The 26,328-nt window shown below is 45.2% G+C and overlaps 1 non-coding gene across 1 annotated transcript; it reads right to left on the reverse strand.

Annotated features, from left to right (window-relative positions):
* Positions 1–18,072: 18,072 nt before the first annotated feature.
* On the reverse strand, positions 18,073–18,179 carry LOC122488793. The gene has a single exon (XR_006298717.1). It is a non-coding gene; the product is annotated as a U6 spliceosomal RNA (small nuclear RNA).
* Between the last annotated feature and the right edge of the window lie 8,149 nt (positions 18,180–26,328).

The following is a 26,328-nucleotide window of genomic DNA, read 5'->3' on the forward strand; positions in this document are numbered from 1 at the left end:
TTTGACTGGTTTGTACTAATGTTCCACGGTTGGAAGAAAGACTTAAACACCACCGTCTAGGACTGGAGGGGATGAAATTTCCATATGTTGCAGTCCTCAGCGCTGCAGTGTGATTATTGCTCCTCCCACGCACTACCATATAGTCATTGGGGGAAAATCAAAATAACATGGCCCTGCAGAGGAAAGGGTCTGTCCAAAGATGGACAAAAATCTCCTCTCTTTGACAATTAAAGAAAACTCCTGTCTAGTAGGTATTTTTTTTAACAAAGCAAATAGCCTGCTTCATAGCACCAACTTCCATTTGTAGAGACATCAAGTTATTCTCACTCGGGTTGGCAAAATTCAAGAGTCTGCCCACGAAGCCCCTGCTTGCCAGCAGCAGGGGGCACAACACATGCATTTCTATCAATGTGTATCTCAATATATTTAACAGATACTCGATAAACACTATGGAGTAAATGACATGGATTTCTCTTTCAGTAATAGATTTGACACACCAGATTCCTTTTTAACTGTTCAGAAGGGCGGGCCACAAGACACGCCGCATGGGAAGGACCCCAGCCCAGGTGACATCTTAGGTAGTTCTGCAGATATTACTCTGAAAGTTCGGGTCCCCGGCGCCTGGGGGGCTCAGTCAGTTAAGCGTCCAATTTCAGCTGAGGGCATGATCTCATGGTTTGTGTGTTGGAGCCCTGCACCAGGTTCCATGCTGACAGCTCAGAGCCTGGAACCTGCTTCGGATTTTGTGTCTCCCTCTCTGTCTTCCCCTCCCCCGTTTGTGTGCGCTCTCTCTCTCTCTCTCTCTCTCTCAAAAATAAACATTAAAAGTTCAGGTCCATACTGTATTTTATTTGAACTATCATTGAAACTGGGATTTTTAAAAATTTTTTAATTTATTTTTGAGAGAAAGACAGAGTGTGAGTGGGGGAGGGGCAGAGAGAGAGGGAGACACAGAATCCGAAGCAGGCTCCAGGCTCTGAACTGTCAGCACAGAGCCTGACGTGGGGCTCAAACTCACAAACCATGAGATCGTGACCCGAGACGAAGTCAGACGCTCAACTGACTGAGCCACCCAGGCGCCCCTAAATCGGAATGTTTTTGAGAATGAAAGGATTAATAATTACCCTGGGATGTCACGTGTAAACTGGCATTGTCCCCTGCAAAGTGGATAGTCAGTCATCTTTCTCAGAACTCATTTAACCTGTGACTGTCACACATCAATCATAAGAAAGTAAATGGTGCAAGCCGAAAACAATGTTGGAGGTCATTTGTCTTCAAGTCTCATACTTTATAGAAGAGGGCACTTGGGCCAGAGAGCTTAAAAGACTTTGCCCAAGGCCGGAGTTTGGCGGTGGCACACTCGGGCTAGAAGCCAGGTCTGTCTGTCCCCCATTCAGGGCACACATGCTGCTTATCGTGTGTTCCTCTAAGTGCAACGCAGAACACTCACTTAAGACCTGCCCAGCAAAGGAAAGTCACCAAAGTTCTTACTTGTGTCACACCAAACAGAACATGAGTACTCATAAGAGTGCGTGCCATCAACTTCCTAGGTGATTTTAGATAAAATACCTAATCCTTCTGCATCCTGCTTCCTGACTTGGAAAATCAGGAGAAATAACTGGCCACTATCTATCACTGCATGTAGTTAGGAGGAATAAGAGGTAAATATAAATAAAAAAGCACATGGAATCCTTGGGGGTAAGGGGATATTATACACATCCACGTAGAGCAGTAGGTATTCTCATACTGTAAAACTATACCCAATATCCTGATGGACGAGCCACTTAATAGTACTCTTGTGTCCGGAATGTGATCAAGTGATCTCAAATACCTAACTTGTGAAGCAAGAGCAATTTATTGAAGGGAAGGATGTGAGGGGAAACAGGGGGAGGGGGACAAACATGGAATAGTGAAAAGACTTATTCAATGCAATTTTGATTTCCCTAAATGAACACCAGAAGATTGCAGAAGAAATAGACAACATAGTTCATTTTGAAAAATTTGCAGAAAAATTTAACATAGCCTTTTTATCCCCCCAAATTCCACTGTGACCATTTTACCCAAATGGAAAAACTCAATGAACTAAAATATCCCTGAGATGCTATTCATATTGATGAAAATATTGGGCAATGGCTTTGGCTTAACGCACTTGTCTTCCACATGCCAACCTGGCAATCAGCCGCTGTGGTCCCAGAGTGATGGAGCATTATGTAAATGTCGGTGGAATTTGCTTCTCAAAGTATGGATTGCTCTGTGCCTTCCAAATCAATTTCCTCCAGTGAGGACAAGTCCTCTGTAAACTTTCCAGGTATTTCTGTGTGTGAAATGTGTACAGCTTTCAGAATAAGACTTCCATCTGGAGCGTCTCCTGGCTCCTGGCATCCCAAAGTAGGGGGTTTAAGCAAAGTGACACATCCCAAGAAAGCTAAGTGTTGGGTGCATAAAAAGCAGATTGGTGTATGGGCTTCAGGTGCTCAATGTCAGCGCCATTTCATGGGCATCTCCTCTGAACATATGGTGGTGAGTGTGTGTGAGAAGGTGACAGGGAACATGGCGGTGGGGGGGGGGGGGGTGGTCATACGCAGACAGCTCATTCTCATTTCATCAAGGACAAAAACTGATGATGAATTACAAAATTGCAATTTTATACCCAAACTGGAGCCGATGGGTTGCTGTTTGTGGCTGCTTTTCTTTAAGGAAGACAGCAATCCATTTAAAGCATGTCCTCCTTACTGAAACCCAAAAATTGAAAATGCGAGGGCAACATCTCTTGGGCTACTTATGACTTACGATAAAATCATATCATGTGGCAAATAATGCTGTGGATTTCCTTGAACCCGGAAGTCTGACTCCACAGGTGAGAGGTTTATGGCAACCGAAAGCAAGAGGACTTCCATTGCTAGTTCCTTAAAAATTACCAAGAGTGATGGGGCCTCTGGGTGGCTCAGTTGGTTAAGTGTCCAACTTCGGCTCAGGTCATGATCTTGCGCTTTGTGGGTTTGAGGCCTACGACGGGCTCTGTGCTGACAGCCCAAAGCCTGGAGCCTGCTTTGGATTCTGTGTCTCCCTGTCTCTCTGCACCTCCCCTGCTTGCACTCTCTCTTTTCTCTCTCTGAAAAATAAATAAACATAAAAAAAAATACCAAGAGTGAAGCTGTTTTCAAGCTTGTGGAAAGGAAAGTCTTGTCTTTCTTCTAATTTGAGGCTTTTCATGCAGGGGGTAAGGGTTTGGACAATAAGAATATGAAAATAAAAGTGTGCCTTGGGACCAGCATTCTCAGCTGATCAGGGTTAGAGCTGTCAGTAAAGAAGGAAATGTGGTCAAATTAAGAAAATGGATTTTAAGAAAGGGGAATTCAACAGGCTTAAGGGATTCATTGAAAAGCCTCCACAGAAAGGAGATCAAGGGTCAGCTATGGGCCTGGAGACGACCAGGTGTTCTTGCATGAAAACAGTTCCCCAAAGTTCTTGCATTGTTGTCATTCACAAAAAAAAAAAAAAAAAAAAAAAAAAAAAAAAAAAAAAAAGATGTAGAAGGTGGAAGGCAGTGCATTGAGTAAACAGGACTTTCAAGGGATGGAGATGCACACTGAAGGGGCCAAGAAATTGTAAAACAGACTTGTTCCCGGGGAGGACGACAAAGAAATCAGAAAAACGTGTTCAAGGAAGTCAGGAAATCTGAAGCAGGAGATGAGATATAAATTTTCAGGGGGCACAAGAGGAGAGTAAAGGGAAATGCTGTCCCTTTATTAGCTGGAAGAGAAAAGGAAGAGGTAACCATTGCCCCTCTCCAAAATGTTGGATCTGGAAGTCTCATTGAGCCTGTGAGGTAACCTGAAAATAAGAACTAAGAATGGGCTTTCCTTAGAAGTTTTACACTTTTCTAAGTACCCTGTGTCATCTTATTTGAGCCACCTTACAAGCCAAGGGACAGATATGGAAGGGGAATGACCAGACGGAGAAAAGGCATGGGCAGGTGGGATGCCAACATTCCCTTCAGTTCATCAGTGCAATTTGACTTGCGTGATCTGAGGACTTGTGACCCGGGCCACCAAGAGAACTGCCCAGGGCCCTGCCAGGTGGGAAGAAGGACAAACCATGGTGAGCTGGTGAAGTAAGCCATCTTTAAGCTCAGTCAGAAAACTCCTGACAAGCCAAAAATAATGCTAAATTACCTTGCAAGCACTGAGAAGTAAACAGGGAATGGAGGAACATTCCTTACTCGTGCATTCATTCATTTATTCATTCATTCAACAAATATTTTATGAGCGCCCTACTGTGTGCCAGATGCTGTTCTAAACGTGATGACAACAACATTGTGTCATGAAAGGAAGCTTTCTGTAGGACCAATCGAATTAACCTTCATATGATAGCCTTGATATTTGCATTGGAACTCATCCTTGCTATTGGTCTTGACTTTGCAGATTTTCCAATGGTGCCTCATATATCATAGCTCTCCATAAATGGAGGGAGACTGTGTGGGCTCCTGCCCAGAGAATGTCCGCACATAATGAATGCATCAACCCACACGATGATAAGGATCAGGCCTTACATCTCATTTGCTCCTCTAACAACTCTGTTCAATAGTCAGGCCAGGAGTTTAAATAAGGAGACGGGATTCAGAGAGGTCAGATACTGTGCCCATGAGCCTGCAGCTGGGGTGTAGTGAAGCTGGACTTGGTACCAAGTCATGCTGTGTTATGAAGTTCTTCCAGGATGGATTTTTATTGCTGTTTCATAGGATGAAGAAGACAAACACACTAATGTACAGACCACAAAAGGCCAAACGTGAGGGTATCAGAGCCTCTGGGATTAGAGCCACTAAATCAAACACAGAATGCCCAGTAAAATTTGAATTTCAAATATGTCCCAAATATTGTCCTTTTTTGTTTTGTTTTGTGTTTTGTGGCTAAATTTGGCAACCCTTCCTGGGATCCACTGCTACACCACACACCATGTTCCTGGGGCCCTTGCCACACACTTCTTTTGGAGCAAGTATCAATCTCTCCTGAGATGGAAGGGGCTGTTTCCTTCCATGACACCTTGGGCTTGCTGCCCTCTTTAAAGGAGGGTTTTAGTCTGCTAGTGAAACAGACAAGCAGAGAAACTGGACGAGCAGAGAAATTGGAATCCTAATAAGACTAACAGCGACAGCTGCCACGTGCGGAACTCTGACTTGTGCTTTGATCCGCAGGATAGCGCTAAGGGTTACCTATCATTTTCTCCCTTTTTTTGCTCCAGTATTGAATTGATAAACTGAGGCCCACACAGATTAAGGGTGAGGGGCTGAGATTTAAACTCGTACAGATGACACTGTCTGTGTTCTTCTCATTATGCTCCCCAATGAAATAACATGCATTTTCCAGAAATTGGACCTGAGCTGCTTGTACAGTATTTCCTAACAACTTCCCGCCATGAGACTCCCACAAGAGGCAAGGCTACCTCGTAGTAGGAGGACATATGAAGAGGCCCAGGAGGGCTGTTAAGATTTGACAAGCAATGGAAAGGTGTCAAAATGACAAATGCTGTCTTGTTCCAGGAACCAGAATTTCCCTTTGGGGAGCAATCTAATGAAATAAAACTTCCACCTTGCTGGGCTGCGTCGCAACTGTTAACATCTCCCCAGGGAGATCCACTCTCCCACACTCCGTGGGGATACTGTCCTCCCCAGGGGGTTCTTGGTTCAGGGCCTCACTCTTCTGCCCAGCTGCCTTTCCATCCATTCTAATCAGTGCCCCCAGGAATCACAATGAAACACTTGGCCTGACCCATGGACGTTTGGTGAGGGAGCAAACCAACATGGTTTTCTCGAGTGCGTGTGTTAGTGGGGAGAGAAGGGAGAGGTATAGAGGTTTCTGGTCCTTTTTCATTATCTGTTGCGTATGATAACACAAAGCAAAGGGTTATGTGCTTTTGATTCTCTGACTGTACATTCTTGACCATCCATCCTGCTGCTTGAAGTATCCCCTCCAGAGAGAAGCCACTTGCATTGCACCTCTAGCATTCATGAAATGGAGTGAAGAAGGGGGTATATTCAAAGTCAGACTCATCACAGGCCAAGCCTCCCTTCCCTGCCCACAAGTCTGTCCATTGCTCTCTCTAAAAGGCTTTCTGTGATCCATACAAATTCAATTTGCAACTCACAATAGAATGGCCGCATAGAACCAATGGATAGGCTGGGATAAAAATTAAATATATGGATCACCTTCAAGTGGGGAACATTTCTCTCTTAGCCAAGGGTTGAAGGCCAAGACCAAATATTTCAAAGGTGTTCTGATCATACCTGAAAACAGTAGGTGTGTTCTAGAAGAACGAGGCAAACTCATCAGCAGCCCAGAGACGAGAATGAAATCGTGACACTGAGCCAAATATACAGATATGGAGACATGCCATCTGAAAAGGAAACAATGACAAAAATGCACCTGTGTGCTATTCCACCTAGGTGGACCCCACACATAAATTTTTATTCAAAAATATATCATTGTTCTGTATTGGGCTAGACTTCCAGTTGGGTAAGTCTCACATTATCAAGAGTTGGTTCCGTGTGGAGTTTTGTAGGCACGATCTCATTTAAGCACCCAGAATTTGCTCTTCCCTCTGCCTGACACTTTCCCCCGGAAAACAACACGGTACATGGTGGTCCCTCTGCTTTGTGCAGGTCTCGGCCCAGGCAGCACCTGTTCAGAAAGGTCTTCCTTCCTGGGCCACCCCGCGTGAACCAGCACCTCCTTTACCCTCCACCTCCTTACCCTGCTTTATTTCTCTTCTTGGCACTCATTTTATATGTGTCTTTGTCTCCCCAGCATTCACATGGGCAAGATCAGACTGAAAGCAGCATCAAGGATGACTCTGAGAGGAAAACAGCTCAACTCAAAAAGGAGGCATTCAGTTCTGTGCGTGTACGTGTGCGTAAGGAGAAAACTGGGCCCTTGGCCATTTGCGTCCGTGTTAGTGCTGGTTTATGGAGCTATACTCAGGAAGCTGGTTTTGTCTGTTTTCTTGCACACAGAGAATAGTTCGCGATGTACAAGCAACACCACATTCTCCCTGGAACCTTACAATACTTTCCTCTTGCAGGTAGGCCAGTGTTGTCTGTTTTACAGATGACGAAGCCGAGGTGGGGTAGTCTGGAGGGCTTGTGAAGTGTTCTGACGTTAGGGAGAGGAGGAAGGGGGCCCAAGGGAACCACTCTGGTGCCTCACACGCGGGGAGCAGCTCTACAGTGAGGAAGGTGTGTTCCTAGGCTGGTAGCAGACCAGTGAACACAAGAGGCAACTGGCCCAGCGCACCTCTTCTCACTGCACCCCAAGGGGCAGACATGTGGGCACCGTAGGCGGTGAGAGGAATCTGACTCCCAGCCCCACAGCATTGTTGCCATGTGGCCCTGGGCTTGTTCTGTCTCTTTGTCCCTGCGAGCCTCAGTCTACTCACCTGTAAATGGGACTGGTGATGTCTGTCTTGCAGGGGTTGTTGTGAAGATCAGAAATAAGCGATATGGCATGCCTCACATGCTGCCTGGCCTGGCGCCCAGCAAAAAATGTCACAAATCCAGAACCTGCTACTAATCATCACGAATGCAAGGTAAAATCTTGCTGGCTGAGTTTTCAGATAAGAGGTATTTTAAACGTGTAGTTTCAGTGTTCTTTGATTTTTTTTTATTTTTAATTTTTTTTAAATGTTTATTCATTTTTGAGAGAGAGAGAGAGAGAGAGAGAGAGAGAGAGAGAGAGACAGAACGTGAGCGGGAGAGGGGCAGAGAGAGAGGGAGACACAGAGTCCACGGCAGGCTCCAGGCTCCGAGCTGTCAGCACAGAGCCCGATGTGGGGCTCAAACCCACAAACCAGGAGATTAAGACCTGAGCCAAACTCGGTCGCTCAATCAATGGAACCACCCAGGTGCCCCACAGCGTTCTTTGATTCTTAAACTTGGATCTACGTCCACTACTTTGTGAGCTTCCCTGCAGGGTCCTGCCTTATTTGTCACTGCTCCAGAGCCCAGCATTGAGCATGGCTGAGCTTGCCACGGGGTCCGTGCTACAGAAATACCATAATAAATACGATGCTTTTCTTTGAAGGGTTGCAGAGAATGCAGGTAGTGCGAAGTGATGGAAGGATTATTTAGAGGTGGGCAGAAAGTGGTATTATGGGATGTGGATGTGTGTTTCGTCACATGCATAATATAGTAGGTTTGAGAGTTGTACATGTGTGTGATTGTGTGTTCCTACACAGCTCATTTCAACTGGAGGCAGTTTTCTGCTTTGCCTAGTGTTTCTCGTGGACAAAATGCTATGCTCAAATTGTCCCCCGGTATTTCAATTGCATCGGAAGAAATTTGTGCTTTCAAAACAAGTGCCACGGCAGAACTGACTGTAGCATTCAAACAGGCTGTGACCCAAATGCTTGCCCGGATCTTTTTATACAAGGACATGTCCCCCATTACGTCCACACTGTCATGGAATAGATGTTTTTCCTATTTCACCGGGATTTTGACATTGCCTTCAAAGTCCTTCCAAAAGACACGAGAAAGGATAGTTTGCTCATAGTCTGCCTCTTTGAGAACCACTGCTTTGTGTCCTCATTAAACTCCGCTTGATTTTCTCTACACCATCCTGGCCTTCTTTGAGGTCCATGATTTGCCTTTGCCATCTGGCCTCACCTTCTGCCAAAAAGAACTAGCTATGAACTTGAAAAATGAAAGACAAAAATTCCATATCGTCTGGAAGTTGGCCATTTCTCTTTCATAGCTCTCCTCTGCACCGTACTTAGAGAGAGGCACCCCCTCTGGGTGGGTGTAACCTTGTGACAGGGTGCTCTGTTGGACGCATCTCTGCCTCCCCCCAGATAGCCCTCAGGCCAGGTGCCCTTGTGCAGAGGACGCAGCCCAGCTAGGTTTCCTGGCCACCCTGACTTTCCCTTGGGCTGAGCTGGTCACAAGTGCTCTGGTTCCACGGTATCGGGTGCTGGACCTGGGCACTCCAGCTGAGGCCCAGAGCAGTTAAATGCCTTGCTAGCGATCACATGCTAGCAAGTGACAGGGCTACTTTTACAAACTAGAGAACCAAGCAGGGAGGAAGAGGCCGCTGGCTCTGAGCTGCGCCCCTGGAAGTGAACTGAGGGGTCTAACAGCATTGTTTACCCTCTCAAACCCCACTTGTTTTATAGCAGAGCAGCGACGTACATGTGAGAGTAGAGTCCACATCAGAACAAAATCTACACAAAGCTTAAAACGCCAGGGCCTTTTCCTGAGTGAGAAAAGCATCGATTCTGTGTGAAAGCAACAGGGACCATTGCCAAAGGTGCGTAACGTGGAACCAAAACTACCTGGTTTCACTCGCCTGTTTTCAAAAGGAGGCAGCATATGACGGTGCTTTGCTTCCGCTCTCCAGCCCCCTTCACTCCCAGGGAGCAGTCACTTGGAGCTCGGTGCAGACTTGGAGCCAAGTGGGGGCCCTGATCTCGTCGGGCCTCTTCACAAGTGGGGCCATTGATACAGGTGGATCAAGTTAAGGACCTGAGGATTACTCTGCTGTTTTCTCTCAGCTGCAAATGGTGCCCGGATGAATGGCAGCCAGGTCAAGGAGCCGGGAGTCTGGGGCGGAAATGCACAGGGAGGGGGCACGTTCTTCAGCCTTCCACCAAAGTTATCTTTTTCCTTTAAGAGGAGAGAAATTGTATAACAAAACAGGAGAGAATGAGGTGGGGGAGGGAGAAGGAATATGATGGGGGTGGGGAGGAAGCAAGGAAGAGAAAGAAGAAGAAATGTCTTTTTCTAATGCATGAAGTTGAGAGAACATGAATTGGATAGTAAATATGTTAGTGTTTACCCGAAAGGCAGTTATCTTTTTAGTCTCAGAGAAAACAAAGATAGGTTTGGAATGGAAAACCCCATTGACCCTTACTTAGCCACCAATCCTATCCATCACGGCCCACGCTCCTCTCTTGTCCATGATTACTCCTCACACAAGCAGGCCAAGAGCATCTGGATGTCTCGAGGGCCATGCACAGAGCAGGGTCGCCTGGGAATGGCTGCAGCCCGCAGGTTCTTCCTTCCTTGGAGCAAAGCAAGGCGTGCTGAGGGAAGAGTGGATAGGGTTACAAGCGGGAGCCGAAGATGCCAGCGTTGGCTTGAGCTCTGAGCTGTGCGGTTGTCCTCTGGGGTTGATGCCATGGCACATCTACTCTGGAAATCGCTCCCAGTGAAGGGGTGAAGTGGGGCGAGGGAAAGCCCGGGGAGTGAAGGTGGCAGCTGGTTAGCACAGTCGGACACAGTCTCTGCAGCATTCCCAGGAAAACACCCACAGACACGGGAGAGGGTAGAAAATGCCCCTCAACACCAACAAGCAAGAGAGACAGGTGTTCATTTCAGGATGTTTCTACAGAATCAAGAAAAACTCATACAGATTTAACCTAATGAAACAGCCTACTTAAAAAGAAAATGATACATTATGTCTTTTCCTAGTGTCTGTTCCTAACTCAGAAAAGACAGGTCTGAATCAACCACCAAATTCCAGCGCATCCTTTTCCCTTCATCTGAGGATCTGACAGTCACCAGAGTCCACGTCCCTGGTGGCCCTGCCTTCCCCTCCCCACCACAATTCTACAGGTACAGCAGCCCTGCTGTTCAGTGAAGGAGCAGAGAAGCAAAAGGGATCTTCCCATAATGCAAATCATGCATGATACCTCTCATGTTGTCCCCAGCAGTGTTTCCTAGACCTCCCCCTTTTATTTTTTTTAAACTTTTTTTTTAATGTTCATTATTTTTGAGAGAGAGAGAGAGAGAGAGAGAGAGAGCGAGCACAAGTGGGGGAGGGGCAGGGAGAGAGAGGGAGACCCAGAATCCGAAGCAGGTCCAGGCTCTGAACTGTCAGCACAGAGCCCCACGAGGGGCTCGAACTCACTAACCATGAGATCATGACCTGAGCCGAAGTTGGAGCCACCCAGGTGCCCCGTAAACTGTACCCTTTCAAAGGCAGGAAACTTCCCACTTGAAACGACTGAATGAGCCTGCATGAATATCATGAGCAAATGCATGATTTCCACTTGGACCCCCATAGTGGACTTCTATAGTGGATTCCCATTATTACTTTCAGGAATTACTAACGGAACAAGATCTGCAAATAGGAGATCCGAGCTTAGACGAGTAAGTCCACTTCCTCTATTTGACCCCATAATTTTTGCTGTATTCATCTTCTGTCCCTCATACAGGATAACAAAACTATCTCTTTTTCTGTATTTATTAAATGCCAGGGGTTTCAAAGACATTCTCTCTCATCCAAATTTCAAAACAAACATAAAAAGGCAAGTATTATTGCCACTTTAAAGGCACAGACACTGAGGTCAATGGTGCCCCCACGCCTCAGATCCCGTCCACTCTGACAACCCACTCTGCCTTCACCACCTCTGAGAGTATAAGTCCCAAATCTCTGTTTCTTACTCCCTCGCCCCTTTGCGCATTGTCTTTCTCCGTTTGGAGCCCCATTCCCCCTAGAGAGCCAAACATCACTCTTTCCTCATTTAGTGCTGCATTCTCGGGGGAGCCTTCCCAGACCCCTTCTCCCCAACTACTTTCTTCGTCTTCACAGCCCTTCATCTCCCCGCTAGTTTTGAACACCGTGACTGTAATGGTTTGTTTTAGCTCCTTCCGCTCCACGGTGGTGATCCGCACCCAGGATTTTTGCAGTTGTGGGTCGATGAAAACTCACTTGAAGTGGCCTTGTAAAGCACTACAAGAAAATGAGGGGCAGGGGCTTCTTTTAAGGCGCTGAGTTTGGGCTGACTTGTTTTACAGCAACAGACAACCAGAACAATGCCTGCCTCAGAGGACAGTTGTGAAGAGCTAATGCTCAGAGATGGGCTGAACATAGTAACAGCTCAGTTAATACGGTGAATTAATTTATAACTATTCATATCTTTCTAACATTGCTGTTTTCTTGGTAATATCTAACTGGAGAAGAGGTAATTGCCTATGTTTTTAGAAGTGTGCCATTTCGAATGTAGGTCACCAATCAATCAAATTAAAACAGAGGAGCTTCCTCCCATCTCCAACCTCTCTCTGGAAACTTGACAGGAAGCCTCTTAATGTCTGTTATTTGGAATCAGATGAAAGTGCTCACAATGCAATCTATGTGTGTAATGCCAGCAAAATCTGAGTTTCTGATGAAGAGTCATCATCACTTGGCCATTTCTGTCCTCAAAAAAAATTTTTTTTAAGTATAAAGAGAAGATACAGAGCCAGAACTTAAACAGAAGGGACTATCAACACCATCATATTTTAAAAATGTGTCTGAGGTCAGATATTCTGTGTTCTTTCTATTAGGTCTTTCCACACCATCCAGTCCTCCAGGATGGTAAAACTCCACTCCGTGCAGGTCACAGATTGATTCAGCGGAGACACTTCAATCAAAGTCACAATCCATTGGTCAACCAAAGAAAAGCTGTGATTCTCTGTCTCATTAGTCAAATTACTTCCCCTCTCCCATACTCTTAATTGGAAATTAAATGCAGCTTTTTAAGACATTGACACAAAGTTTAGAAGTGATTAATTCCTGGCTGTATTTGCAGACCTGCGCACATAAATTTAAACACACAATGAATACTGCTTAAATTGAAAAAGGCTCAATTTAATTTAACACATTTATTGAATACCCAATACGTGTTAGGTGCCGGTAATAGGGTGACAAAACATGGGCCATGAAAGTATCCCAGTTGTCCAATAAACTACATCGAAAATCTATTTAAAATCCAAAGCAACAATTTATGCTGGGTCCCAGTGCTTATGTAACTTGGGAGAAGGTTATTACGAGGGCTTTTACATTTTTCAATATTTTTAAGTATTGCAATAAATACATGTTAAATGAAGGACTGAAAGTTGTCATTCACGTTTGTTAGTTGACTAAAGTTGATTATAGCATAGATTGTGTCTCTGTTGACACATCCTTTAACAAGGCCATCGAAGTTTAACTTATGATCGTCATCTGATTTGTGGATAGTTAGTACTTCAAAATTGTGTTTGCTGATAAAACTTTGTCCTGGGACTCATTGATGGATTCTTTTTAACACCCTTTCATTTTGCTAAGAGCCCTGAATAAAGCAGCTAAGTAACTCAATCGTGAGTTTGAGAGCAGAAATATCAACACTTCCATAAGCTTTTAGCTTCTTGGTCGTGATGGACACACGGTGTCATTGGCCATTTTGGTCGTTCTATAAATAGACCCCACTGTAAACAGAAATATATGCATGCTTCAAAGCTGCCACATGAAATAGAAATCATCTAAATTTAACGAGTTGTTAAAACCAATGTAATAGGTTTTTAAAATATAAGAGTGAGATGTGTGCCTGGAAGTTCTGGGCTTCAAGACTTTCTGTTCTCTGCTGACAACTGAGGGGTGCTTGAAGCTCCTTTGGCCCCAGAAGCTGCCGTGTGATCCGTGTGTGGCTCGTGCAGGAGGATGTTTCCACACACTCTCTTCTGTGTCATCACATAGGCCCACGCTTCTGGATAAAGAGGCGCACACCACAAGGGGTGAAGTTAGCCTGTCTCCCCGTTTCTCCCTATTTGAAGGCGAAGGATTAAAAAAAAAAAAAAAAAAACCTACCGAAGAAGAATGTTCTCTCTCCCTTTTTGGCAGAGTAGTTGCTCTCCATCCAGCATCTTGAGAGTCTCGGACTCTGAGTGAATGGATCAAAAGCAAAAACGATTAAACTTCTCTGACAGGTGTTGGTATTGCCTGTGGCTTCCTAAATCTGAATCTGTCTCCCTTCCACTTCTCATACCTCAGCATCCTTCCAGATTTCCTCAGGCTTCTTGGCTCCTTGGTGGTCTATTTTGACATCTGCTCACCCTTATCTCGAATCATTTTAGCTGATCGACGTTTCCCTGGAAAAGTTGTCTAACAGATCTTTTTAAACTCCTTTAACAACTACCAAGTACTTAGGAAATTATCTTGGTGGGCTGGGAGAGTGACAGGCCCGAGACTTCCAGAAAGAGGATCACCATGGATGCATGTTCCCACACTTGACTATCTCCTGCATCAAATGGTACATGATCTTTAAACCTTTTATTTGGGCTACAAGGGGTACAGCATATAGGAGGATAGGCTCTGCTGTCCGAGAGACCTGTGTTTGAACCCATTTTTGGACCTCCGTAGTAGTGCAGCTTTTGAAAAGTCACAACTTCCTCATCTGAGAAATAGAGATAACACCATGAACTTCTCAGGGTTGGGAAGGAGATAGAGTCCACGTTTGTGCCCTAGCCGGCACCGGGCACAAGGTTGGTGGATCAGGTGCTCCATGAGCATTAAGTCCCTTCCCCCAGCTACTTCCTCCTGGGAACGGGAGGTGAGCAGAGAGTGTCAGAAATGGCCTGACACACTCAATCATGCACCTGTCAGTGCAGCTCCATGGCTCTATCTCTAAGGGACTCTTTCCCAATGTTTCCTTTCATCTTTCTCCATTCCTCCTCCTGCCACACAGCACACTGTCAGAGTGTCTTCACCCCCACACCTCAGCCCAGACGCGAACACACATCCACAACCCTGACCTCTTCCCACAGATGTCCCTACACGGGACCTTATCGAAGGAGAAAGCCAAACCAACCAATTAAGACCTCCCCTAATGCCAGCTGGAGAAGAAAAAGGTAAAACAAACATCAAGCCTCCACAGCAAATGGAAGGACTCAGTCTATGCTCGAAGATGCTAATCTAAATCAAGAAATAATCCAGCATAAGAAGGTAGAAAGGACCTTTTAATTCAGAAAAGCATTTAGAATTCTGGGAGAGTGATTGTTTTTAAAGAAATATCAGAAGCAAGAGATACTTTCCATTCTGTTAGATATGAAAAATGATGCAGACTAAAGACACAGAAAAATAAAGAACTAACAACTTTTTTTCCTCTAGAAAAAGTCACAGTAGAGCAACTGATTCTGTCTTTTCATCTTGATGCCCTTTCTAAAAATTCACATCTTGAAACTGAGGCGAGCCAATTCCAGAAAATAGAAAAACCTAATTTGATGTCCTTCCAGAAAAGTATAAATTAAGTTCTGGGGTAATGATAGCAGCAAACGTTTGTTGAATGCTTATAATGTTGGGATGCAAAGGATCCTGTTCTAAGCATTTTATGTGCATCATTTTATTACACTCTCACTAACCATATGAAGATAGTTAGTATTAGCCCAATCTTACAGATGAGGAAACGGAGGCACAGAGGGGCTGAATAACTTGCTCATGGGCACGTGAGTTGTAAATAATGGAGCCAGAATTTGAAGTGAGGAGTTGGGCTCCAGAACCCACACTGAGCCAGGCTGCCATGCACAGAGACAGGGAGTGCCCTCTATGCCCTCCAGAGCACCCAATCCTTACCTCGGAGCTGGCAGTTACCAGGGAGACAGTGCTTCTAGGCCACGTTGTCAGGAAACTTAAAGAAGCAAGTGTTGATGGCATCATTGGAGAGCCAGTGAGGTGAAGACATTCTTCTTTCTGCTGGGACCCACTTGTCTAGAGAAGGAAGAAAAAATGTCAAGACTTGGAGATGTCTGAATGCTTGCTTTTTGCACTGAATGCTTGTTTGAAAAGTGTGGGGTTTTTTGTTTTTGTTGTTTTAATGTTTATTTATTTTTAGAGAGAGAGAGAGAAAGACAGAAAGGGAGGGGCAGAAAGAGAGGGAGGGACAGAATCCCAAGCAGGTTCCACATTGTCAGCACAGAGCCGAATGTGGGTCTCAATCCCACAACCTAGAGATCATGGCCTGAGCTAAATCAAGAGTCATATGCTTAATCAACTGAGCCACCCAGGTGCCCAGAAAAGTGTTTTTTTTTTTTTTTTTATTGTGGCAGCTCTCTGTGGTCACAAGATCAAGATAACGCTTGGAAAGAAAAGCAGTAAAAGCTCCCGATCCAAAAACACACAGCTGGTTTCTTCATTCCTGTTTAGCTCTACTGAGGGGATCTACTAATAACTGAAAATAATAATTAATAATATAGAACATAATAATTATCTAACATATTGGATTGATAGCATAGTAGAATAATAATTAAAAATAATAATTGATCATTGAAAACCAGCTGAGGAAACATTAGGAGAGACGAGGTAGAAAAAGCAATGCATCAAACAGAGAGCTGAATTCTAAAATGCTGTAGGTTAGGGGCACCTGGGTGGCTCAGTTGGTTAAGTGCCCGACTCTTGGTTTCAGCTCAGGTCATGATCTCACAGTTTGTGAATTCAAACCCTGCACTGGGCTCAGCACTAATGGTGTGGAGTCTGCTTGGGATTCTCTGTCTCTCAATCTCTCTCTCTCTCTCTCTCTCTCTCTCTCTCTGTGTGTGTGTCCCCCTGCCCCTTCCTCTCTATCTTTCTCAAAAATAAATAAACAAGCCAAAACAAACAAACAAAGAAATAAAATGTTGTAGGTTAAAAGTCTAAAACCAAATTTAAAAGTCACTTTATTATGGGGGTGCCTGGGTGACTCAGTCAGTTAAGTGTCTGACTCTTGGTTTCGGCTCAGGTCATGATCTTGCGGTTTTGTGATCCAAGCCCCGAGTTGGGCTCTGCACTGGCAGCCGGAAGCCTGCTGGGGATTCTCTCTCTCCCTCTCTCTCTCTACCCCTCCCCCACTTGTGCTGTCTCTGTCTCTCTCAAAATAAATAAATAAACTTAAAGAAATTTAAAAGTCACTATATTATGCAGGATTTAACAAATTTCCCAAGCTGGCCAAATAATTTTGGAAATACTAGTTCAGTTCAACAATACTTATTGATAACTCCATTGGATTGCTGTTTGATGCCTTGAAGATAAAGATAAAGAAGTGACACTTCCTTTCCTCAAGCATTGGTGCAGAGAGCAGTCAACACCCCCAAAATGCAAGGCACGGTGCATTTAGTTATGTGAATATAAAACAAAAAAAAAAGAAAGAAAAGAAAAACACACAAAAATAAGCAGAACTAAATCAAAAGATGGAATTAGGGGAATAAATTATTTTGTCTGTAGTCAGGAAAAGCTTGCCAGGATCCTGGCTAGATTTTGATGGATGAGTGATTTTTTGCACAGGTAAAATGGTAGGGATTGGGTGGGGGAAGAGTACTGTGGAGAAACAGAGCAAGGTGAGCAAAGCCTGGTGCAGAAGGAAAACAATTCATGTTCTGGGTTTGCTAGAGGGAAGAGTGTGGAAGGGAGATGGTGGTAGGGATATGAGAAAGCGTTTGAGGGGGTGACAGTGAGGAAGAGAAGTTGGCTGGGGGTTACTGTACTAGTTCTAATGGAAGATAAGGAACAGTTAGACTAAGCTGGTCTCAGTAGCAATGAAGAGAAAAGAGAGCAGATTTATTGGAGAGACAATTACGAATTGATAGTGACAGGACTTGGAAGTAACTGTGAGACTGAGGGAGAAAGGGAGACACTTGAAGGCTGCATCAGAGGTCTTGGGTGCAGGTGACTGGAAGCAAGATGGCGGCTGAGACGGTCTGTGGATGACCGTGAGCCTGAGGTCTTGCAGAGGAGAGGCCAGGAATAGGTGAGGAGTCCATCTAGAAGGGGCTAGGTTTGATGCAGTGGCTGAGAGCTTACAGCTGTTCTCTGCCATTAAAATACTTCCTGAAAAATGAAAAAAGGGAGTCCACAGTGGTGGCAGACTTTAAGGTGGCTCCCATGACCTCCAACCCGCAGTGTTCATACCTGTATAATCCCTTCCCTTTGAGCGGGGGCAGGACCTGTGACTTGCTTCTAACCAGTAGAATATGGCAGAGGGGATGGATATCACTCCCATGACTATGTTATTTTATAAAAGACCGTCTTGCTAATGGAGTCTATGGCTGGAGATTCTCCTTGCTGGCCCAATGGAGTAAGTGGCCATGTGGAGGGATTGCAGGCATCCTTGTCTAGGAGTTGAGAATGCCCTCCCTCTGACAGCCAGCAAGAACCCATGTCCCTCAGTTCTACGGCTGCAAGGAAATGAATTCTGCCCCAACAACTTGAATGAACTTAGAAGTGGATTCTTTCCTAGTCAAGCATTCAGATGAAAATATAGCCCAGTCAGTGTCCTGATTGCAGGGTTGTGAGACCCCAAGCAGAAAGCCCAACTCAGCCATGCCCAGCTTCCTTCACAAATTTACGTGTCACCCTTGCACAGGGACCATGCTAATCTTCTCTGTATTGTTCTAATTTTAGTACATGTGCTGCCGAAGCAAGCATAGCCGTGCCCAGCTTCCTGACCCATGGAAACTGTGAACTAGAATATGTGTGCTGTTTTAACCCACCGACTTGGTGGTAATCTGCTACGGTAGCCACGGGAAACTAATATAGTCACACTGTGGGAAGGACCCAGAGGGGTTTTGAAGACTTGGAGAAAACAAAGGAAAAGGGAAAAAATAGAAGCAGGTCAAGGAGGCCACTGCTGAGGTGACAGAAGGAGGTTGGCTCAGGGCACTGCCCAGTTTGGGGCCCATGGGGAGCCACACACAGGCTTGCATTTCATCTGGTCTACCTCTGGGGACCTTGGGCTTCTCACAAAATAAAGACCATCTCATATTGTCCCTCAAATTTGTGCAGGTGGGGAAGGGGTTCCAAATGCTGACATGCCCTGTGGGGTGGCATGTCTGCCTCCCAGAGGAGGTGCTATCCCACGGCAGAGAAGAAAACTAGGCCCTGGGGCAGCATGAACCACTCGGCCGGAGGCAGGCCACACCTGCTTCTGTTCTGCATAGCAGACACAGGCCACTGGCTCTCCTCTGCTTCCAGGAAGCCCTCCCTGTTGTCTTACAGAGCTGTGTCGTTCATGGGTCTACAAGGAGAGAAAACTCTTCTATTCCTCCCTTGTCTTTCCCCCTTCTTGTACTCAGAACTCATACTACTTTCGACTATTCAGATATAATTCAGTGCTATTTTAGGTAAAATTTTGAGGGGAACTGAATCATATTTATACCCAGAAATACACCCCCCACACACCCCCACACACACGGACAGAGAATGCGAATGTGCATTACAGAATAACTGGGTCCTGTCTGTAAGTTCTTGTGTGAAAGATAATCATTACTTAAAGTAATTTGCTTAAAACCCTGCCTTGATTGCTTGTTATTACATGAAAGCCTGGTAAGGAACCCAAGATTTGCTCAGAAATGTAAAATGCAGAAGGTCCAAATCTTAGTGACCGACAGCCACTAGGAACCCTTACGGAAGCAAAAGAGCTCTGTCTCAGTAGCAATGAAAAGAAAAGCTCCTGAGAGCTTACGTAAGAGGTTAAATAAGAGTAAAAGCTCCTGTTTCGGGGGAGGAAATAAGGAGGAACTTATAATACTTATAATATGGCAGGCCCTCTGCCAAGCACCCAGTGCACTTTATGTCATGCAATCCTCACAATGACAACATGATAGAATAAATATTATCATCTGCAATTGAAGGAAAGAAGGAGAAACTTGGGCTTGGGCAGGTCAGAGTGAGTGCCCAGCTGGACAGCTCCAAACCGAGGCCTCTCTCCACCACACTGGAAGACAGCAGGGCCAGCAAGACTCCAACTGTGTTCATTCTTCTCTTCCCCAACTTCAATACACAAATCCTGAAGATAGAGTCAAAACCCCCATGGCCACAAGAAAACTTTCCTTGGTTTTTGAAAGATCAGAGACTGTGCAGCAAGCAGTGTGCACGCACACTGAGAACCAGCTATGCCTGCAGCCCAGCACCTTCAGGAGTGCCCACCAATACAGAACCTCCCCCAACAAGACACGGGCCCTGTGCTAGTGGAGATGGAGGCCGAAGTTGGGTCTGTCTCGTTTACCACGGCAAACTCAGTGCTGAGCACAGGCAATGTTTGTTAAACAACTGAATGAGTAAATGGATGGATAGATACATAAATGGATGGATGGACAGACAGACAGGAGGACAGAAGGAAAGGAATTGATTAATGGATGGATGAATGGATGTAAAAAAAAACCCAACTCAAGAGAGGGAGACAAACAAGATTAGCTTATTCATTCATTCATTCATTCATTCATTCTGAGAGAGAGAGAGAAGGCATGAGTGGGGGAAAGAGAGAGAGAGAGAGAAAATCCCAAGCAGGCTCTGCACTGTCATTGCAGAGCCTGATATGGGGCTCGAACTCACAAACTGCGAGATCATGACCTGAGCTGACATCAGATGCTTAACTGACTAAGCCACCCAGGCACCCCAAGGTCAGCTCCTTTTAAATCACACTCTTCCTTTCTGGTCAGAGACCCCTGGGCATCCTAGACTTAAAAAGCAATGTCAGGAGGCGCCTGGGTGGCTCAGTCGGTTAAGCGTCCGACTTCAGCCAGGTCACGATCTCGCGGTCCGTGAGTTCGAGCCCCGCGTCAGGCTCTGGGCTGATGGCTCAGAGCCTGGAGCCTGTTTCAGATTCTGTGTCTCCCTCTCTCTGACCCTCCCCGTTCATGCTCTGTCTCTCTCTGTCTCAAAAATAAATAAACGTTGAAAAAAAAATTAAAAAAAAAGAAAAGCAATGTCAGTAAGGAATGGTTTCCCCCGTTATTGTTACCACCTCTAGCCAAGATGAATTTTAAAAGTGAAAGTAGGGGTGCCTGGGTAGCTCAATCAATTGAGCTTTCGACTCTTGATCTTGGCTCAAGTGATGACCTCGAGGTTTGTGGGATCAGGCCCTGAGTCGCTGTCAGCACAGAGCCTGTTTGGAATTTTCTCTCTCCCACTTTCTCTGCCCCTCCTCTGCTCACACATGCTCTCTCTGTCTGTCTCCCTCTCGCTCTCTCTCTCAAAATAAATAAATAAACTTAAAAAAAAATAAAAGTGAAAGTAGACAAAGGATGTTTACTTTATGAAGCATTAGTCAAAGGGTTTTTTTTTTAAAAAACCGCCCAACTGAAAGACAGACATCATTCCTGTCATGTTGAATTCCTCAGACAGGGCCTCACATACTTAGTCCCTGAATGCGCATGTAGGGAGCTTGAGAAAAAGGCATATTTCAAGAGGTAAGCACAGAACCTTGCCATGGTCCTGCCCGAATACTAACAAATTAATAAATTAAGCCAAGCCAGGCCTGCAAAATGCCTAGCTAGACATCCAAATACCATGGCTCCGAGCCTCTCAGCCTTATCTGCATTCTTGAAGTTTAACCCAGGACACTGGCAAGCTGGCTCCCAACAACTGATCTCGATACTGAGATAGCAAATGGGGTAATAACCCCAAGCCTGCTCCCTGGATATGGAGTGTGCAGAGTGTGCAGTTCTAAGCATGAACATTTTCCTGCCCTCTTGCATGGAGCTGTGACCACGTCCTGCCACGTCTCCTGTCTACCAAATGCATCCCTCCGAGGCCAAAGAAGCTGGAAAACAGGGAAGCAGGGGACATCATTAGCGAAAAAGGTTTCTTTGTTGCGAAGTCCCTTTGGGTAGGGACATCTGCCAAACTGGCCACATGAAGCTGGGGATCAGCCATGGTGCTCAAGAGGGAAGCAAACAACGATATACAAAATTTTTTCCACTAGTCTTGATCCTTAGAGAAATCTCTTTCCAGATGTGGTTTTTCATCAGCTTCCTACTGAGAGACCTCAAGGCGCCTAAGCCACCTTCTGTACCATATGGATCATCTAATACAAACAGTGTCTAATGATAGCAACTCTCAGTTATCCAGAAGCTATTAATTTAGCGTGTGGGTTAGCCAGAACCTCAGCTTCCTCTTCCCCTCCGCTTCTTGCCTGGTTTGCACTGCCCTCCAGCTGCTCCCCAGAGGTGCCCCAAGCAAGGCTCAGTAGGCTTTCTGTTGGCATCTGTGGGATTCTAAAAACTCAATGTCAAAACAGATCTTATTCCATTATCCATTCAAATCCTTTCATTTTCCAGATGAGGAAAATGAGGCACAGACGAGGGAAGTTAGTGGCTGAACTGGATCTCTTAATTTTTTAGTGTTTCTTTATTTATTTTGAAAGGGAGGGAGGGAGGAAGGAAAGGGGAGAGAGAGAGAGAGAGAGAGAGAGAGAGAGAGAGAACAATCAGGGAGGGGCAGAGAGAGAGGGAAAGAGAGAATCCCAAACAGGCTCCATGATGTCAGCACAGAGCCCACTTCAGGGCTCGATCCCACAAACCTTGAGGTCGTGACCTGAGCTGAAATTAAGAGTCATACACTCAACTGACTGAGCTACCCAGGTGCCTCTGAACTAGATTTATAGTTCCCCATCATGCCTAGCTCCAGCTGAAAACATAATTGGGGTAAGAAAGGTGAAAACAGTGGTAACCAGGAAGTTTGGGGACTCATGTCTTCTTCATTCATCTATTCTTCACCCATTATCTCCCCACTTCCTATGTCAAGTTGAAAGATACAGGCCTGGGATGAGAATAGAAAATAGATTTCGTCTTGCAGAGCAAAGCTGATCAGTTGTCAGTGACTGCCTGGAGAGCTGTACGGAGAAGGACATGGAATGGTCAGTGATGTCCTTCTTGGACAAAGGAGTGGAGAAGTACCAATAGCCACTGACTTGGACTTGAAGACCACCGTAATCTGGTCTCATTTTACTCATCTAACCTCATTTCTCCCATCTCCCAAACAAGGTCCTCTCCTGGGGTCAGAATCTGGCTCCACCTTCCCACTGAACCACATCTGTGTCTTCCCTATGTCTGTTTTTTTTTCTTTTGTGTTCTCCTGCTCATGATTCTCTCCATTCATCGAATCAAATCACAACACCCATTTCTCTGCAGAGACTTCCCGACTACCACAGCCCACACAGAAATCATCCGCATTGTGACAGACCACCCAACTTAGCGTTTAATTACAGTCTTGCTCTGGGTTAGTTCCTTTGTGCCAGTCTTTTCTCCCCAACTAGGTACCCCCAAGAATAGGGGGGGATGCAGTAAGTTTTCAATCATTGACATTAGAATCAATGTGAATAGCATGTATAGTTTTAATTTTCAAATGTACGTGTGTATCTTATGACAGTGAGACAAAAAGCAGGATTTGGGGACCTCCTCTCCGTTTCTTCTTTCCTTCTCATTCATTCAGCCATGACCTCCTTCTAAACTCAATCATAGTGACATTCAAACAAAAGCAACATTTTCTAAAACTCAAACCCAGTGCACGCCTAAGCAAATTGGTTTGATATAAATTCTTGGCATTTTAATAAGTCAAGGGGAGAGATTATTAAGCCTTCCAAGTACAGTCTTTACTCAAGCTAAGCAGATGTTAACTGTCATTTATTCTAGGATTTAGTCCTCAGAACTTAGCAAGGAAGTCAGATATAGATAATATCCCTAAAACATTTTTGCTTTAGGTCTTTATCCAAAAATGTTGATAATTTCTTCCCCTTAGCAAAACCCACACATTTTTCTTAACAAAAAAGAAAACACGACAATTATCACCGTATTATTTTGCATAAAAATAATACTAAATTGATGGATCATTTATATAGTGGCCATCTCTAAGAAACGCAGGAATTTGTGTGAGAGGTTTGGGACAGGAAAAATAAAAATTCAGGATCTTTTACTATCTATTAAGGCCTTCTCATGTATTTTTCTAATTTCTTTTCAGGTTAAAACATTCATGTTTCCCACTAGAACTGGTTGGTAGATAACTGAAGTCCCTTCCTCTCCACTGCCCACCAACATTCCTTCATTTTCCATTTTGAGTGAAACTGTCAACAGAACCTTTAAGCTGTTTTCCTGGACATGACCTATGTTCCTTGAAATAAGTAGGAAGCTCCCTTCAAACAAACCATGGTAAATCACCCAGCATCTCCACTGCCCTGGGCTTGGGTAGGTTTCTCATGTAAACTCAGCTTTTTAGGGTTCAAAAATCTTAGCTTATTTTAGAGAGAGAGAGCAAGTGAGGGAGAGGGATAGAGAGGGAGAGAGAGAATTTTTTAAGTTTATTTATTTATTTTGAGAGAGAGTGAGCGAGCATGTGCAAGTGAGCGGGGGAGGGGCAGGGAGAGAGAATCCCAGGCAGGCTCTGCACAGTCAATAGAGTCCAGTGAGATACTCGAACTCATGAACCACGAGATTATGACCTGAGCTGAAGTTGTATGTGTAACCACCTGAGCCACGCAGGCACCCCAGAGAGAGAAACTTAAACAGGTTCCACGCTCACCACGGAGCCCACTGTGGGTTTGATCCCACGACCCTGGGATCATGACCTGGGCCAAAATCAAGAGTCGGACACTGAATTGCCTGACCCACCCAGGTGTCCCTCAAAATCTTAGTTTTGAGCGATGGGCCAGTTCAGCCTGTCCACATCATGAACAGCCGGGGAGAAGAAAGGAAGGCTTCTCACACTGGGCCGGAACTGAGGAGCCTGATGGAGGGCTTGTCTGCACACACCCAACACACACAGCCCAGGGACACACGAGGGACCCAGGCTCCCTGGAGGTGGTGGGGGCAGGGCATTTGAGGAAAAGGCCAAGAAGTCAGGACTCTGAGCCCACCTTGACCCAAAGTCAGAGCTCCTGTGCTTTAGTCTACACTGTGGTACACGCCCAAGTTCTGAGTGACTGGATTACGTTAAAAGGTCCTTCTGCTTTTAAAGATGGGGCAACTACTGACCTAATGAATGCCTCATTGCCTTAGAATTCCAGGGTACCCAAGGTACTGAAAACACCTTTTAACCTTGGGAGCAGTAAGATATGGAAGATATAGAAACTAGGAACAAAGATTATCTGTGTCACTTTTTCTCCAAAAGATTAAAAAAAAAAAAGTACAAGCGTAAAACTTTAACGAACATTTGCTGAGAAGTCTGTTTAACAACATAGTCTTACAGATTTTTGTTTTCCAGAGTCTGATAATTTCAGAGACAAACATTTTTGGAATCAATGGAAACTTCTTATCATACCAGGTAAGAGCACTGAAAACAAATAAAAGTCAAAGCACAAAAACCTTTCCTAGCCACCATCACCATCATCTCGCTTCTAAAAAGGGAATATTTAGCACCAAAGACATGAGGAGGACGTAAAATCAGAAAAGAGGACAGTCCTTGAAATGAAAGAGATTTAGTTCCCTGAAAAGTGCAGCACATGGCCCCTTTCTTGCCATGGTCAGGTGGAAATGCCATCAGGGCCCGGTCCCTGGAACCTATCCTTCTAGGGTGGTGGGAGATTCACAGAGGAGGGAGAAGACCTGGGTCACAGAGGCCCACGTGTGTTTCCCAGACCCTCTCCTGTGACTGGCTGGAGGGTCTCTGAGTGTCTGAATGTCTGGAGCCTTGCTCGCTCATTCTGTCAAGTCTGGCCGGAGTCTGGGAGCCAGCGTGGCAGTGTTTGTGGAGCCAAAGTGGAGATTAAGTCATGTTTTAGAGGTGACCTCTGTCCACCCTTTCTGCAGTCATCCCCTCCCCTCTGGGCCTCACTCCCCAGCAACTCCCCACCTAGATGCTTTTGTCCTAGATGAGCCCCTCCCTGCTAACACAAGACCCAACACGGTCTGGTCCGCACACCCACCATCACCTTCCGACCCCCCACCCACCCCCACGGTTGCCTTCTCCTCAAATGGACCTGGTCTTTGTTGTTGTAATTAGGTTATCTCTGCCTTAGGGACCTAAGGGACAGTCCCCAGCAGCTCTGGCTGGAAAGGCAGGTCGCATAATCCCTGTTATCAAGAGGCTTGTCATTTAGCATGTAGATCAACTAATTCTTTCGATACCAGGGGAGCAATTGTGCATCTTAATATTGATTTTTTTTGAGATACAATCGCCTACATTCCTGAGTCAGACTCACTTACTGAAGCTAAAAGGTTCCACTTACTATATTATGAAACTACCCCCACCCCCATCACACACTCCATCCCAATTTAATGTTACAAAATTGGACAAATCTGAAAGGCTTTGTGTTTTTCCACTTGGTCCAATTTCAGAATGAGCATCCAATCAGAAAAAATAATCCTGGCTCTTCTAAGACAGCACGTGTTTGTCTTTAGGGTATGGGGGGCATATTCTGCCATTCCTCACTGCCCACCCAACTGGCGCACACTTCCTGTGCTCCCCAAACTTTGCAGTGCAGTGATGTTGGGCCCTTAATTTAATGAAGCCAGCTTATCAGATTTCTATGTTTCATGATGAATTGGGAAGCTGGGCTTTCAAATTAAGCCGGGGGCATTTTCTTATTAAATACCCTTCCAGGGCAGTGAGAGGCAGAGAAAGAAAAATCTGAGCTACTGCCTCAAGAAAAAGTGCTACCTCCTCAAAGGCCAAAGATGCACTCATATTTGGGACAGGCAGAGTTGTAGATTCCATATTATGAAAGAGTATGAGGCAAAGCAAGTAGCAGCCAAGAGCAATATAAAGTTTGTTCTATCCAGAAAGTTCAATGTCCCTGAACACAAGGGTGCCTGCTGCAATAGAGCACATCATCACCATTGGAATCCCAATCAACGACGACTCT

Source organism: Prionailurus bengalensis, chromosome A2 (genome assembly GCF_016509475.1).
Source record: "Prionailurus bengalensis isolate Pbe53 chromosome A2, Fcat_Pben_1.1_paternal_pri, whole genome shotgun sequence".
Classification (NCBI taxonomy): Eukaryota; Metazoa; Chordata; class Mammalia; order Carnivora; family Felidae; genus Prionailurus; species Prionailurus bengalensis.